General features: G+C 41.3%; 1 protein-coding gene across 3 annotated transcripts in view; it reads right to left on the bottom strand.

Moving 5' to 3' along the window:
* Positions 1 to 15,102, bottom strand: part of LOC134620172 (interleukin-1 receptor accessory protein-like 1-B) — a 335,420-nt gene that overhangs the window by 285,063 nt on the left and 35,255 nt on the right. The window lies entirely within an intron of this gene.

Here is a 15,102-nt window from a genome sequence, read left to right as displayed (position 1 = left end):
GCCACATCAGGCTTTAGCTGTCAGTGGCATCCTGGCAATCTACCCTGGAGTCTGACTGTTTACAAAGGTGAGAATTACACCATTTAGCTTAACTGTGATCACTGATTAAAAATAGAACAAAGGGAAAGGTACGCTAGCTTGTGTTAAATGAACCTGCTTGACTCATTGACTCCAGCCAAGGTTTACACGAGATAAAAGGAGAATATGGAATTCAGTGGGATTTGGCTGTAGAGAATAGGAATAAAAAGGAATAAAATCAGTGGGAGCTCTCTTAAGTGTAATGTACTAAGAGGGCTTAAAAACTTTCACTCAGACAATTGACACTACAGAATTACACAATCATTTAAAATCTTCATTTGACTTCACACAGGATGGCGGTGCAGTAGTTACCACTGCTGCCTAATTGGCTCACTGCTGTGAGAGGACTGTTGTCTGTTTCACTCTGTTGTGGCTAAATCACACTAGAGTGAAAACAGAATGGTAGCATATTTGTGATGAGGAAAGATTGGTGGTTGCCCATTAATTCCTCTAAAATTGTTCATATATGGCAACTGATTGCAAGTAGTTGCGGTGACCAAATGGTCATCCAGAAGTTAAGTGTGCAACAGCGTCAGTCACGTCAACCACTTTCCACTGCACGGGTCTGTAGGAGGCAAACAATCGCAGACTGACTGCAGACAGATTGGTAACATGTTACGATCAATTGGAGTCTATCTGTGAAAGAGCACTTGTGTGCAACATGTCTGTTTATGACAGGATATTTGACTCAACTAGATGCAAACTGGTTATATTCTAGATATATTTCTATATAAAGGCAATGTTGCCAAGTACCTATGTTTGCAGTTAAATTGCCATCCTACAGTTCAATGTACACGATCACAATAAGTGCTGTTATGGTCTCCAACTACTATTTGCCCTAGTGTGACTACACCGTACCATTAGTCCTTGTCCAGTTCAGACCGTCCCTCCCATCTAATGTCAGCTGCCAGAGGCTGATAACCAGTTAAGAAAAGAGATGGATGGATTATTAATTGGAAATTAAAAGGAAATCAATCTCACCTGCCGTCACACACACTTCTATATGTCCAACTCGCAAATCTCATTTATTGCATGCTATTTAAGCTGTCTACTTTTGCTGCACAACTACAAGCTGCTTTGCAACCCTCCTGCTCCGCAGCTCCTCCTTTCAGTCTGTGTCTGACATAATCAGTTTCATATGCGTTATCATTAATGTCTCCTCTGGTCGATGTAGGGTCTTGTTGCTGCTCTCCATTGCTTCAACTTTTGATGGATGCATACATAAGAGAGGCGAAAGGTCTCGGAGCAAATGGTGCTGAATATAAATTCCTGCAAATGGAAATGACAATTTTCTTTTGACTATAGGGGTCCTAGTTGCCTTGCATTTTTTTAGTCTGTGGTAGACTGCCAGACCCACTTCCACTTCCCACGTTTGTGCTCTAATTTTAAAAATTGAACCAGGTACTCATTTGGGAGAAGGTGGTGTTAGAAAAAAATAATCACCAACAGTAGGTCTGGAACACCCATGAGTGTTACCATTACCCATCTCCTCGCAGACTGCACAGAGGTCCCTGCTCACTGCCTTATCTACATAATCAGCCCTTAACACTGGCATCAGACACTTGCTAAAGTGACACTGAGGCAGTTTCGACAACCTTCCTGCTTTCAGTTACACAGAGCCCTTGTTAAATGAAAAGAACTTGGTATTAACAACGCTAATGATACATTTTTATCCGTTCTAGAACTCGTGACATTTTAAAAAGCTGATTAAAATTATAGGTCACTATGATCAATTTACAGAGTAAACAGTCTTACAGTGTATTTATTTTCAGTGCATCCAACAAACAGGGAAGATTAGGCCCATTATACACTCATTTTTGTGCCATGACAAGACAACAACAAAGTCATCATGATGCGTTTTGTAATTTATTGTCTTGCAACTTGTGATGCATCAGTCTAGACACGCAGAGGTGGAAAGCATGACTGAAAACTCCATAAAGGAAAACCCACCTAATTCTGAGGGAATTTTAGTTTTTTTATTTCACTGAAAGTTAAAGAATACTTTTTTTTTTTTAACCACCTCCGTCTTGCATGCATTGTTTTGCAACCCCTCTCTGTTTTGAAGCCAGTTGGAAGGTCCGCCATACCGCTGCTGTTTAAATGCCAAAAAGATTAAACGGCGTTTCTATACTGGACTGATGGGAACAGCAACCAGCGATTGTTTGCATCTGAATGAATCTTGAATGAGGCTTGTCTTTTACAGCCAACAGTGGCTATTGTAAGTAACTGCACACAAATATAGTCATTCATGGACCAGTCCAGATGGCTTTTGGGGACAGCACTAAGCATAGAACAGAAAACAAAACTGGAAATACATTCACAAAATTAATAAACATTTTTAGATTTCTGAGGATTTTTTTGTGGGTGTTAAAAGAACCCAGTAAATATAACTTGAACATTTCTTAGTACTTAATTTTTCTGTTACAGATGGTTCATATCCGTTTGCCTTGATATCCACAGACCATGAAGGCAACAGTTCCAATATCTTCAGTCACCAGACATACAGTTCCTCCTGATTTGTCATACAATGCTAACTAGGATCATTGAATTAGTGAAAAGAAAGCCTTGAGGTAATTGAAAGACGTACACTTAATAAATATACATTATGTGTACATTTTCACTGTACAGTAAAAACTGATTTCATGAGAGAAAAAAAACAGCATGCATAATTAATCAAGACTGAGGTTTGCCAAGCAACACAGCACACAACACACTCTTTCACTTTATATAGCACTCTAACATCACTAATTCCTGCTGAGCCTGATGCCCGTGTTATTGTCACATTACAAATATGAAACATTCATGGATGTGTTAAGAGTAAAAACAGGGAATTTTCTCGCCAGGCATCGGCATCTGCTGTGTTATCCATCGCCACAGGTCTGGTTGTGTTTACCTGAATGCTTGTACCGCAAAAGGAAAAAAAACAAACAACACCAAAATACTACACCAATCGTCCATTTAATATGTTTGCAACCATTTAACCGGCACATTTTAGACTTTAGAAAGTACACATCAGGTTTATTTTTATTGCTGCTTCATTGGAACTGGGTCATACGGATGAGAAAGTTACGGAACCGCCCTTCCGCACTGTCCTTTTCCCAGCCAGAATGTACCCATCCCCCCTACCTCCGACCTTCCCACCCCAGTCTCTGCACATATCCCTCAATCTCTCCTCCTTGCTGACCCACTACCATCCCTCGTTTTCCTTATCTTCTCCTTCTCCATCACTTGTCCTCCATTTGTATTCTGCAGGGTTGGGGAAGATATCACAGGGAAACTTAGTAAGTTATACCTTAAATGTCACTTTGGTGTAGCGAGTTGGAGCCATAGACGATGATGATGTCACAGGTTTGAATGAATTAAAGAAAAACCACTTGCTGCAAAGTTGTCACAAAGTAATCAAACGTATTTCTTCAATCTATAGAGGCTGACTGCCTTATGAAACAAACCTCAAGTGGCCATTGTAGGAACTGCAGGTTCACTTCTATGTTAACTTCATTTTTCGAACTTGCTGAAAAGTTGACTGCAACTAAGAGGCCTTGCTCAAAATATGAAAAAACATCCCCAGACCTGATGTTCATTTTCTGTACCGTAGGTCTAAGGAAGCATTACACATCACAAGTTTATGTGTGTGTGCTAAAACTAAAGCAAGAACTCGTCTAAGTGTCCTCGGACTCATCATTCAAATAATTTAGCTGTACAAACGTGTTAAATGACTTTCTGTGTCGACTAATATCTAGAATAATGGAAGGTCCATTAAGAACAGTGCACAGATTTGACTAATTTAATCACAGTACACGATGAAATGAGAAACCATTTAAGACAGTGGAGGAGGAAATTACAGGCATTTACATCTATCCCAGCTGGAGAATCAAATTTACCCAATCTTTTGCTACTTTTTCAGTTTATTTAAAAAAAGAAACAAAAATCCCTTGGTGTAATCAAAAACTAATCACTCTTACTTGTGAGAAAGTTTGTTTGTTCTCTAATCACTATGAGTAAGGCGAGCTCTGATCTCTAAGCTCTGAAATTTACATATTCTGCCTCTTTTTGATAATCATTTATCAAACTGATGAATGGCTGTCATGCGACTTATACAGACGCTTCGCAAATGCCTGCTTCTTTACAGCAGCGGCTGCTCAATGAGAAGAAGGGAGTAAAAGCAGGCCATATTGGTGACTGAAAGGTAATTAGTATCTTGGTGTTCTGTGTATTACAAGTACAAAATATGCTTCAGCTGCTAATGATGAGCCGCTGAGTAAAGAAGACACAGTTCCTCTGCTGAGCTGTTAATAAGCAGGAACAAAGACAAGAATTAAACCAAAAAGTAAAAAATTAGGAATCTGCCACCGGTGCCTCTTGCCAGCGTGGCCACCCCGGAGAGCAATTCAGGAACTTAATACTAACAAGGTCAACAGGCAGATACACAGCACCGCTTCCCCTCCCAGGTTTTATTACAGTAATGCATTTAGACAACTAGCCTCGTTTCTCCAATATGAGCTCATATATCCGCGTACTCGAAGCCCCGGGGAGCAGTTGCAGTTTACCATGCAGTGTTTAATTCCTTCAAAGAACCACACATTGTCTTCTTGCATCAGCATCCCATTTTTCCATACTAGTACACAAGTTTTCTGTGTGCAAAAAGAACCATGCTGTGTGTTATTAGGTCAGAGGTACTTCTGTAAAACCCAGCCAAAACAGCAACCGGGATTTGGTCGAATTTCACGGTAGACCAGAGGTGACTGACAACTTGCGAGATCCATCCCTGGTGCATCTTAATGGAGACTTGCAATGTGGCAAAGAAATGAATTAGGTCTCATAGGGATGGTGTTTTTTGGTGGGGTTTTTTTTTTTTTTTGCGAATTGCTTTGAACTATTCTTAAAAGAAAATCCCTCAAGTCATGCTGTGAATATTTGCAGTGGCATCAATGGTTTTACTCAAGTGCTGGGTAAGAATGTTTTCATATGCCTATTTTGATGTGCTTCTTGACTTTGGAAAGAAATGCCCCAGAAATTAGAAAGAAATTTGCAATTAGTATTACTACTTTTTTTGAGTGTGTGTGCTTTGCCTTAAAAAGAGCAATCAACAAATGGCCAACTTTTGATCAACTGAGTCATCTTGCACTTGAGGTTGTAGATGCAATAAAGACTGATATTTAAAGAGTGATATTTCATGATTATTCTACTAATTCCATTACATTTTAGCACAGTCTCCTCTTGCTTGAAGGTTCAGAGTGAGTGCCTCCTGGTTAGCTGGGGTCTTTCTATGTTCTCCCTGTTCCTGCACGCATTTCATCCGGTACTCAAAGACAAGCTTTCTCGTTTAGATGGTGACTCTGATGTTAGCGTGTGTTTGTCTCTCTACATTACCTCTGTGATGGACTAGACATCTGTCCAGACTGCAGCCCTATGCTAGATGAAAGAATGGATAGATGTGGTGTCAAGAACTGTCAGATTCAGGCGTATTTTGTTTGTCAAATATCACCATAAGAGGACATGGGAGACAATGCGGTTGGCATGTCAGGGGTGCAAAATGACATCCCAACTGCAAAAAAATCCACTGTAATACCAGGCAGGGGGCCTTAGAAACAACTAGTGTGTTGTCGATTTGCTATTTTATTAGCCTGAATCTCGGTAGACCTTTTTAGCAATACCCAGATCATGTAAAAGCACTTGAATTCGCATTTTACTCTGGCAGCTTTTCAAAAATTTACCTGAAAAAATCCAATACTGAATGTAAACATTTTGACAGGACCACTAGTCAGCATGTCTCTTTTGCGATAGAACCTTTTCAGATGTCATTATAGATAAGCCCTCCAGTTCACCCGTTGCCACTGCTCTTAAAACAAGCACTATTATTCCATTAGTTCAGTAGGTAAAGAACAAAAACAACAACTACTTCAGGGCAGCTTCAAACTTAAGACTATTTCTTGACAACTGGACTGTTTTTGCCCAAGGGGTGGAAAATCCTTCAGGCGAATCCCTGATCCTCCTTATCTCTTCTCTTAGCCTCTCCAACCAGGTCTTATCTCCTCCTGGACAGTAATTAACAGGAATTACACAGAGCCCCTATCTGCTGAGCCCACGTCGTTATACCACAAGAGTCCTTTCCCCATTTAGGGCCTGTCTGCTGGGAGATTACCACAGGAGAAGAGCTCCTCGATCAGGATGTGCCACACAACTCTTGTGCTTTTATGCCACAGTCGGCCACAGCTTTGCTAACTTGTGCAGATAAACAACAAGGTTGGGTGGTGGGATGAATTCCAATGCCTTGCACTTTGTATAGAAGGACAAATAAAACAGTTAGTTAACATTTTTGTTTGTCAAAAATTAAAATAAAAAATATCTAATGGAATGTATATCAAATATAATTGATGTGACCATTCAATATTCAACACTGCAGAAATACTCTTTCAGGATCCAGATATAAACTATAAAGCAGCGGTCCCCAACCCCCGGGCCTCGGACCGGTACCGGTCCGTGAGTCGTTTGGTACCGGGCCGCGAGAGTTGAGGCTCGGGTGTGAAATGTATGGTTTTCAGGGTTTTTATCGGTTTTCAGCGTTATTTTGTTATCGTTTTTATCGTTAACTCGGTTTTTCTGGGTCTTTTCACGTGTGTTATGAATAAATCTTCTTTTTTTTGGTACCGGTACTAGTTTTATTTTGTTGTATTTATCCGCGACACCTTAAAGGCCGGTCCGTGAAAATATTGTCGGGCATAAACCGGTCCGTGGCGCAAAAAAGGTTGGGGACCGCTGCTATAAAGTACAGGCACATTCACCTAACATGCAAAAGAGCCCTGGTTTGAGACCAGGAGGTGACTTGCAACCGCAAGAGTGTCCAGCATAAAAATATGCAGATCCATCCGCTGTGGAAGATGCTTTTACTTTGGAAACCCCTGATACAAAGGAGAAGGGCATACAAGCTACAGTGGTTGTGGTCATACACCTCTGAAGTTTATAATTCTGACGACAAGAGAACACACTGAGCTTCTGCACTATCAATAATAAGCCAAGCTGTCCTTGAGGCCGTTTGCTGAGAAAAAACAGACAGCACCAAACAGAAGAAGGCCAGGGCATTGTGTTCCTGAAAAGGCTGCACTGTGTCTAACCCTTTCAGGCTGCCCTAAAACAGCGAGACCTGCACATCGCTTCTATTTTAAATGTTAATGCATTAATGGCAGCGTTAGCAAATGCCTTTAGGTAAATAGCAGGCTTTTGAACTGTATAATTTTAATCACTTAAAACCAATTTCTGCACTGTACTTTACAATTATAATAGAAAAAAAACAGGCAGAAAAACAAAACTCCAGATGGAAAGACGGACAACTGTCCACGACATGTCTCTTCCGCTCCCTTTCTTCTCTCTCCTCCTCTCTCCCTCTGAGCTCTGCACACTCTAAATGTTTAACAGGATCCTTGAGAAAAGCCTCTCCACTTCTGTTTCCGTGGCAACTGGCATGCATTGGAATTGATGACATCTCCTGATCGCCCACTTACATTGCACTAAAAATGCTCTCGCTAGTGAACTTCGCCTGTGCCGCTTCCCTTGCAGAAAGATGACGCGACTTTTCCCACAGTGGAGCAGACATGCTACACACGTGTTTTCTGTCGAAAGCTGAGGACATTACCAGCGACCAGGTCTTTGAATACTGTGTAAAGGGAAAGGAGGGAAATGAAATCGGGCTTGTGTTCATCACAACTAGTTCCCCTCACTGAGCCTGTTTCAGCTGAGGGTCCCCTCCTGGTAAAGGGGATTCTTTCTCCCTATCTCCAAGTGTTTGCTCACAGGAGATTGTTGAATGAAAGGGGTCTTTAGCTTACAATATAAAAAATGAAAAAAACTGAATTAAACTGACCAAAGGTCTCGGTAATTCATGGTCTGCTGATTTGCCTGGGGTGTGATTTGTATACCTCTCTTATCTATATGATTTAATGCACCACCATTCTTTTAGTTCTGCCTTTAGGCTACAAACCTGCTTTAAAGAGAGAGAGTGAAGCGCTGCCTTATTCAGGCTATCTAGTAAAACGTTTTTGTCTAACAGTGTCCCCACACCTCACACTTTCATTCTCCCCCCCTCCCCCCGTAATTAACATAGACGGCCAGCCAGACAGCTCCGGAGGCCAGAACCCATCGCAAGACCACTCGCTGTCACCTTGTTACCACTGTAATAGGTTCAGACGAGGTCCTCCCCTCCCCTGACACGGGAGAGAGGGGAAATGAATTCATGAAGCCCGGCCTCGTGTGCTTTCCACTTTGCTCCTTCCTCCCTTTTGCCCTTCCTCCTTTTCCTCCACCTATGAGGCCTCATTTGAACTGTCGGCACCGCACGACTGAGAGGACCTATTCAGCGTGATCCGCCGCACGCACCGGCAACCTGATGCGCAATTCATTCAGCTTCATTAAAAGCGCACGCGCGCGGTCTGACAGAAAATTAGCAAACACATTCCTAGAGTGTCCATTAAAGTCTATTCATTAACTTGGAGCCGCATTTCATCCGCTGTTGGTTTTTTTGTAAGTGTTTACAGCTCAACAATAAAAATGCAAACACTCAAAAAGCGTTCGGGGGGAGTCAACAGCATTGCATTGTCTGTGGTGGCTTGTTTAAACATTTGCTCAAGAGCTAGCACCTTTAACAGCCAAAAGGACTGCGGAGGCACGCCGCTCTGTCAGAGATGTCATGCGTGTGAGCAAGAGGCATGGCACTGCGCTGTCAACCCAATTAGGCTACTCAGGCACACACTGACTCCATTCTGCAGGGCCTGAAGGAGGTCAAGGAACATATAAATCACACACCCTGGTAACGCTTGGATTCATTGATAGAAATAAAGTCAAGAATACCCTTTATGCTACAGTCATTGTGCATAGATGTGCACCCAGAATCTTTTGCTTTTAAGTTCACACAAGAAAAAAACAACACAAAAAGTCCCGAAAGCCACTCAAGGTCATCACTGGAGCATTTAATTTAATTTAAATTAGCTTTAAAACCTCCGAACAGTCCTCGAGTAGCACAAACAAGTCCAGCAAGTGTTTTGGCTGCTTCATCATTTTGATTATACATTCAGCACACTAATTTGTTTGTTTAATCCAATTATTTGGCAACTCTCTATTCTGTAGATTTCTCTATTTTCTTTATCCAACAGTCAATAATCCTTAACCCCCCTCTGAGCCAGTCAAAAACTCTGTGAGTGCCCACTGGGTTGTCAGCCCGGAGCAAATGCACTCTGATCAATTGTACACGGCCAGCACGGACGTTTGATTGGATAATCTGCACCTCACTGTCTCAGTGTGTGTGTGTGTGTGTGTGTGTGTGTGTGTGTGTGTGTGCGCGCGCACAGAGTCGATATGCCAAACAACAGCGGCCTATGCATCTTGGATGCTGATTTAATAAGTGTGGTGAGCTGTCGATCTAAATTAAATATACTCTGCTTCAGAGTAGACAAACAGTTGATTTTATTTTAGAATAGGCTCTGTGTATGTTAGCATGTAGTGTGCAAAAATCTAGAGGCAAAACTAATTTCCTTGTATTTCTCTAGAAAAATGGAAAACAGGTGCAGCAGTTTATTAAAGCATTGACACTAAGGCAAAAACAGATCTAATGAGCTTGAAAAGTGAATATTTGGTATGACCAATTTTAGTCTCCAACACAGCCTGAACACTCTTGGGTTACCTCCTGGTAATTTCTTTAAGCAGTCTTCAGGAATAGGTGAAGGTGTCAAGAATGGGATTTTAAGAAAGAGGCATATCCTGTGTCAGGTCTCTGAAAGATTGTTTCCCGTTTCTTAAGGACATGACTTTCTGATGCTGTTCATAAGCTGCAGATAGTTTAGACATGCCACTGCCAGGTTCCTCAGTTTTTTTAAGGACACACTGCACACCATCCTGAGAAATCCCAAGTTTCCAGCTAATCTCTCTTTGGGAATCACCTTGTTGTTACAAACATACCATTGTGCTTGTGTAAATGTGTTATCATTGGCATTTTTCATAGATTTGGCTAAAATTTGGAAACGAATTATACATTTTTTTCACAGTCCGCTAATAACAAGGTGCCTTTAAAAATGGCTCTTTGTCTGTTATGTATAAACACAACACTGGGTCATCCCTTCAGTTAGATGCTGTTTTAATACTTGAATGATTCATAGGTCAATGTTAAATAGGTCTGTCTTTTTTTTTACATTTTAGAGAGTGAAGAAGCAGCCAAAGTCTGGATCCTTGGAAGCAAAATATTTTAAAAAAATGAGTGGTGATTCATGGGTTTACAGCGTTTAGGGTCACTTAGCTACAGTAAGAGAGGCTGAGAATCAGCTATTTGTACTTGTTTTCAGTGGATCCATCATTATTAAGCCCACAGTGCGATTTTAAAGGGTTAAATGTTCTGATGCCTATGCAACTGCAAGGGTAGCCCATACGCAAAAATTAGGTCATTTAAATCACTCAATTATAGATGTTGACATTGCACGCGCATTGTATAGCTCTAATGCCGGGATCACAATTCCATGATATGAAATGTTTCCTAATCCTTCCTCCTCCCCTCTGCAGTGGAGATCAAAAGAAATGCTAGAATTGCTTCCCATGGCACATTTGAAATGCTTTTCTGACAGTGTAATACCAAAGTCATTTACCCGGCTGCATTCGGCTTTCGCTATGAATTGCAGACATGTCGGGTTTTTTCTTATTTTGTTTGATGTGCCCGAGCCATGCTGAGAGTCGTCATTTAAATTATACCATGTGGCTGAAATGAAACACTGACACATGCCTTTGACTTAAATTAGTATTCCTGAGTCATGTTATTGAAGCCTGGAATTTTGCCCCGCACGTAGCAGCTTTATGCTATCCATAACTGTGCTCCTTCACTGTCACAGCAAAGCTCTCTGAATGCTGTTTCCTGGTGGAATGGTTCAGTCTGATCTTGACAAGAGGGAAAAAAAAAACCTAGGAAAAAAAAGGTGGTTAGCATCACCCCCTGGTAGAAATAACTCCTATGCCAAACAGTTTCCTTTCAAAGCTAATCTTTTATTTGCATATTAAAGGCAATGAAAGACGCATGCAGAAACATAATCCTTAGCTGTCCTTGTGTTTTTTCAAGACCAGGCACTCTGTGCACAAAAAAAAACCCAAACAAAAAAAAGCGACAGAGAGCCTCAGAGAGCGATGCAAACAGCTAAAAAAGGGGCTCTTTTCATGCCTATATCACATGCTTTTAAAACCGCTGAGGGTGGCATCCACATTAAACATTATAATCAGACCATATTTGAATTTCAATGTGGCGCAAGTGAAAGGTGTTTGAATTGGGTTGGGATACTTTTATTTTGAAGTGCAGAGCATCGGGGCTGCAACTGGGACAGATGACTTGTCAAAAATCGCAAAAATCCCAGCTGTTTTTTTGTTTTATTTACGTTTTCATTACACGACAGGTTGGGAGCAAATTTGACGCTTGAGTGGTTGCCTAAAAATGACCAACGCCGTCCCTTTAAGTGAATTGTTTTTGCAGGTGTGGAGAAAACGGAACGATCTTGCAAATAAAAAAAATTAATACATTTTTAAAAAGAGGGGGTGTTAATCATCCAGCAAGCTATTTCATCCATTCCCCTTTCCTCATCTGTTTTGCTGATGGGAAACAACAGCGTCTCTGGTACTTATGTGAACGAACCCCCTCCCCCCAAAAAACCCCTCTTTTGTCTAACATCAGCTAGCAGCCTTCACAGTTAAGCTATGGGCCTCATTACACACGCTCAGAGGGTAACACTTCAAGAATCAAACTTAATTGGCTTCCTCAACATTGTGTTTTTCTACAGCAATTTATTTTAAGTGTTTTTGATGTCAAATGATATACAGGGGGAAACTTGCATCTGAGGCTGAATGAAGCGGGAACTGTTTTATTACCCTGCGGCAAGATCACATGCACGAAACAGGCAGAGAGCTGAGGAGAATCTCTTTTTAATCTTGTTGTCGGAGAGCGAGACCGAGTGCGAGGATTTGCTGAGCAACACTCGGGACTGTGAGGTCACGGCGTGCCGTGTTGCTTGGCTACTGCCAGGATGGAGATGCAACGCCCACTAACATCTGTAGTAATTCTCGGTTAGCAGACGACGCTAATAGAGATCTTTGGATACTGCCGGCTGTGTGCTGTGACAATAAAGGCTAAATCTTTGGCACAGCAACTGTTTCCAACCAGAAGTCTCGTATTGTTTTTGGCTTAAGAGGCTCCCTCGGCGCGTCTTTCGTCTCTTTGACTTTTCAGTTCAGGGATTAGGAGCAAATTGTGTGCATTCCCACAACTGAAATTTCCCATGTTCCCTTTTTATTTGCGTTTCACACATTAATGGAGTCTAATCGTTTCGGGAGGCCGCTGGGGCTGTAAAAGCATTTCATGGTTTTCTGATCCACAGCTGAGATCTTCTCACATTTACAGAGCTACCCCTTTCTGTCACATAAAAGGATTTAAACGAAAAACACTTCTTGTAAATTATAGACGATGACGCCGGCCGCCACCTTTCCGATGCAGCACCTCTGCACGCATGTTTGTTTCATGAGCACATGGGGGAGGCTGTGCGGCGCCCCCGCTTTGCTGCGATTGGCTGACAAGAGAGTGGAGAGGCTTATCCCTGAGAGAAGCCTTGGAAATGACAGTGGAACTTAATTAATATGTAGAATTTATTGATCACTGCACTACGGGGAAATCATCTTCTACCATTTTTCGGGGCCCCGGAGGATCATAAATAAAAAGCTTTTAATATTTCGAGCATGTGCCACGTCAAACGTGAGCAATAAGCACGACAGGAAAATCTGCGACTGAACTCCTATGTAAATCATGCCAAATGAAATTACAAGGCATGTTTACGGGCAAGAGTTGAGCTCAATTTTTTTTAACGGAGTGGATTTTTTTGAAAGCAAATTTGGTACATCTTAATTCGAGTAGCGTAAACAATAGGTATGGGATTAAATGACATCTTTTCCTATGGGCGGAATACCAGGTAATTCCCTGCTAATTAGAATAAAAATGCTATGCAGTAGGAAATGAATAGGACCTGCTTGTATCTTCAGAGTAAAGAACAGTAGTGAGAAAAGCAGCCAAGGCCTGGAGAATAGAGTCAGCCTGGTTTGTTTCCAAAACTCCTGCAGTGCGTCAGTCTCCTGCAACCAACAAAGGCATGCTCCTCGGCGAGTGAGCTTACATCCTTTCTCCTTTCTATATAAAGGGGGGAAACTGAAAGCCCCAAACTTGGCAGGACTCCCTTGAGACCTGTAAGGATTCACTGTGCCTCTGCTTGTTGCAGAAATGGGTTGATTGTGCTTTGACCAATCCTAGTTTGACTAAAAAAAGACTGCAGGAAAAAAAAGAGAGAAAGTGTACAAAGAGAACAAGAGAGTAGTGTTTTTGTTCTTAGCTGTCACAGCTAAGGGTAGACTGAGCGGGGACTGAACGCAGTGAGAGAGGATGTGTTGAAACTTTGCGATAAAGAAACATTGAAAAAGGGCCACACGCTGAGTGCCTGGCTGACGCGAGGGAGCTTGACAGCCTCATCAAATGCAACGTTGTTGGGAGACTTCCTGCATTCACAAAACATCACCTCTCGAGCGACCGCGGCCTCATTGTGCAGGCGAGGGCTAATTAAAAATCGCAATTCATGCAGTTTCTTCCACAATGGAGAGACACTGAAGGCAGGAAAAGGCCACAAACTTCCCATCGTGTGACATTATCCTCCGTCTGAATTTTTTAAGGATAGTCCTAACAAGGAAATAATTGGTTTACAAGGTCAAAGGGGAACAGAAAATCAGTCACGCCCTCGTACAGAGACAGGCAGTCTTTCTGCTTATCCCAGGTTTTTACTCAAAAATTAAGCTAAAGTTAGAAACGGTACTTCGGCTTCCTTCCAAAGTCCAAAGACATGCAGTTAGTGGGGTAAGGTTAACTAGTGATTCTAAATCGTCCATAGGTGTGAATGTGAATGCGAGTGACTCTCTGTCTCTGTTTTATCCCAGCGGTCAATGGATGGATAGATGTTAACAATGTATAGAAACTGTTTGAATATATCATTATTTAAAATATGGTCTTCAAAATATATTGCCCACAGGGAAGCTGCAAAAGCCCTCTGGTGGACAAACATAGTTGAAGGGTGTTTCTCACATTTTTTTCTTTATCCTTCATTCAAATTTTTATTAACTGTCCATAATAAATGCTGATACCAATAGATTGGCAAATTGCTTATGATCAGCTAAACCTATTGGCTTGCTATTAAACTGCCTGGCTGTATTAAGCCTTAAGTATTGATATTTAAATTTTTTTAATTGAGAAAAGTCAACACCCAGTACAGCTGTCACAATATGGGAATCTCTTCTAGAGATCAGAAGAGTTTTCGTAAGTAAGGAATTTTTAAGATAAACTTGCACTGTATTAGCTCAAATTCTTTTAGCCTCAGAGATTGACCCGTGGTCTTGATATGCTATCTAAGTAATGCAAGTTATCCTCACAAGGAAAATAGAGCCAGCACACTTAATTGCATAATAAAGGCATGAGCACTTCCAAGAGTAATTCCATTTACTGATTGTGGAAACAAATACCTATTACTCTGCTGAACAGTGGTCTATAATCCAACGTCTCAGTGAGTGTATGGGAAAGCTTTAGTCCCCCACACCATAAATCTTTCACTTGATTTACTTGTCTTTCATCCCATTTCTTTAACAAAACCAAGTATTTCCCGAGAATGCCAACACAAAGATACTGCAAAAAGTAATGCATTCTATACATATAAAGGAAGAATATTAAGCATATGATATCTGTAGGTGTATGTGGTTTCTTCTGTAATAAAACATCAAATCAATGTTCAAATCTCTACGACAACTGTACAAAATGTTAAAACAGCAGGTAAAGTTTGATGCTGGAAAATGAAAAGAGACAGTGTTGCCATGCAAATCAGTGAACTCCCCTCAGAAGTCTGACTTAAGCGAGTTGCATCAGCCCAAAACAAATTTAGCGCCACAATCAATAGATGCACTCCAAGTGTCGCAACACTGAATTAAAGA

This window comes from Pelmatolapia mariae, linkage group LG23 (assembly GCF_036321145.2).
Source record: "Pelmatolapia mariae isolate MD_Pm_ZW linkage group LG23, Pm_UMD_F_2, whole genome shotgun sequence".
Lineage (NCBI taxonomy): Eukaryota > Metazoa > Chordata > Actinopteri > Cichliformes > Cichlidae > Pelmatolapia > Pelmatolapia mariae.
The sequence above is the reverse complement of the archived record's forward strand: the minus strand, read 5'-3'. Positions and strand labels throughout refer to the sequence as shown.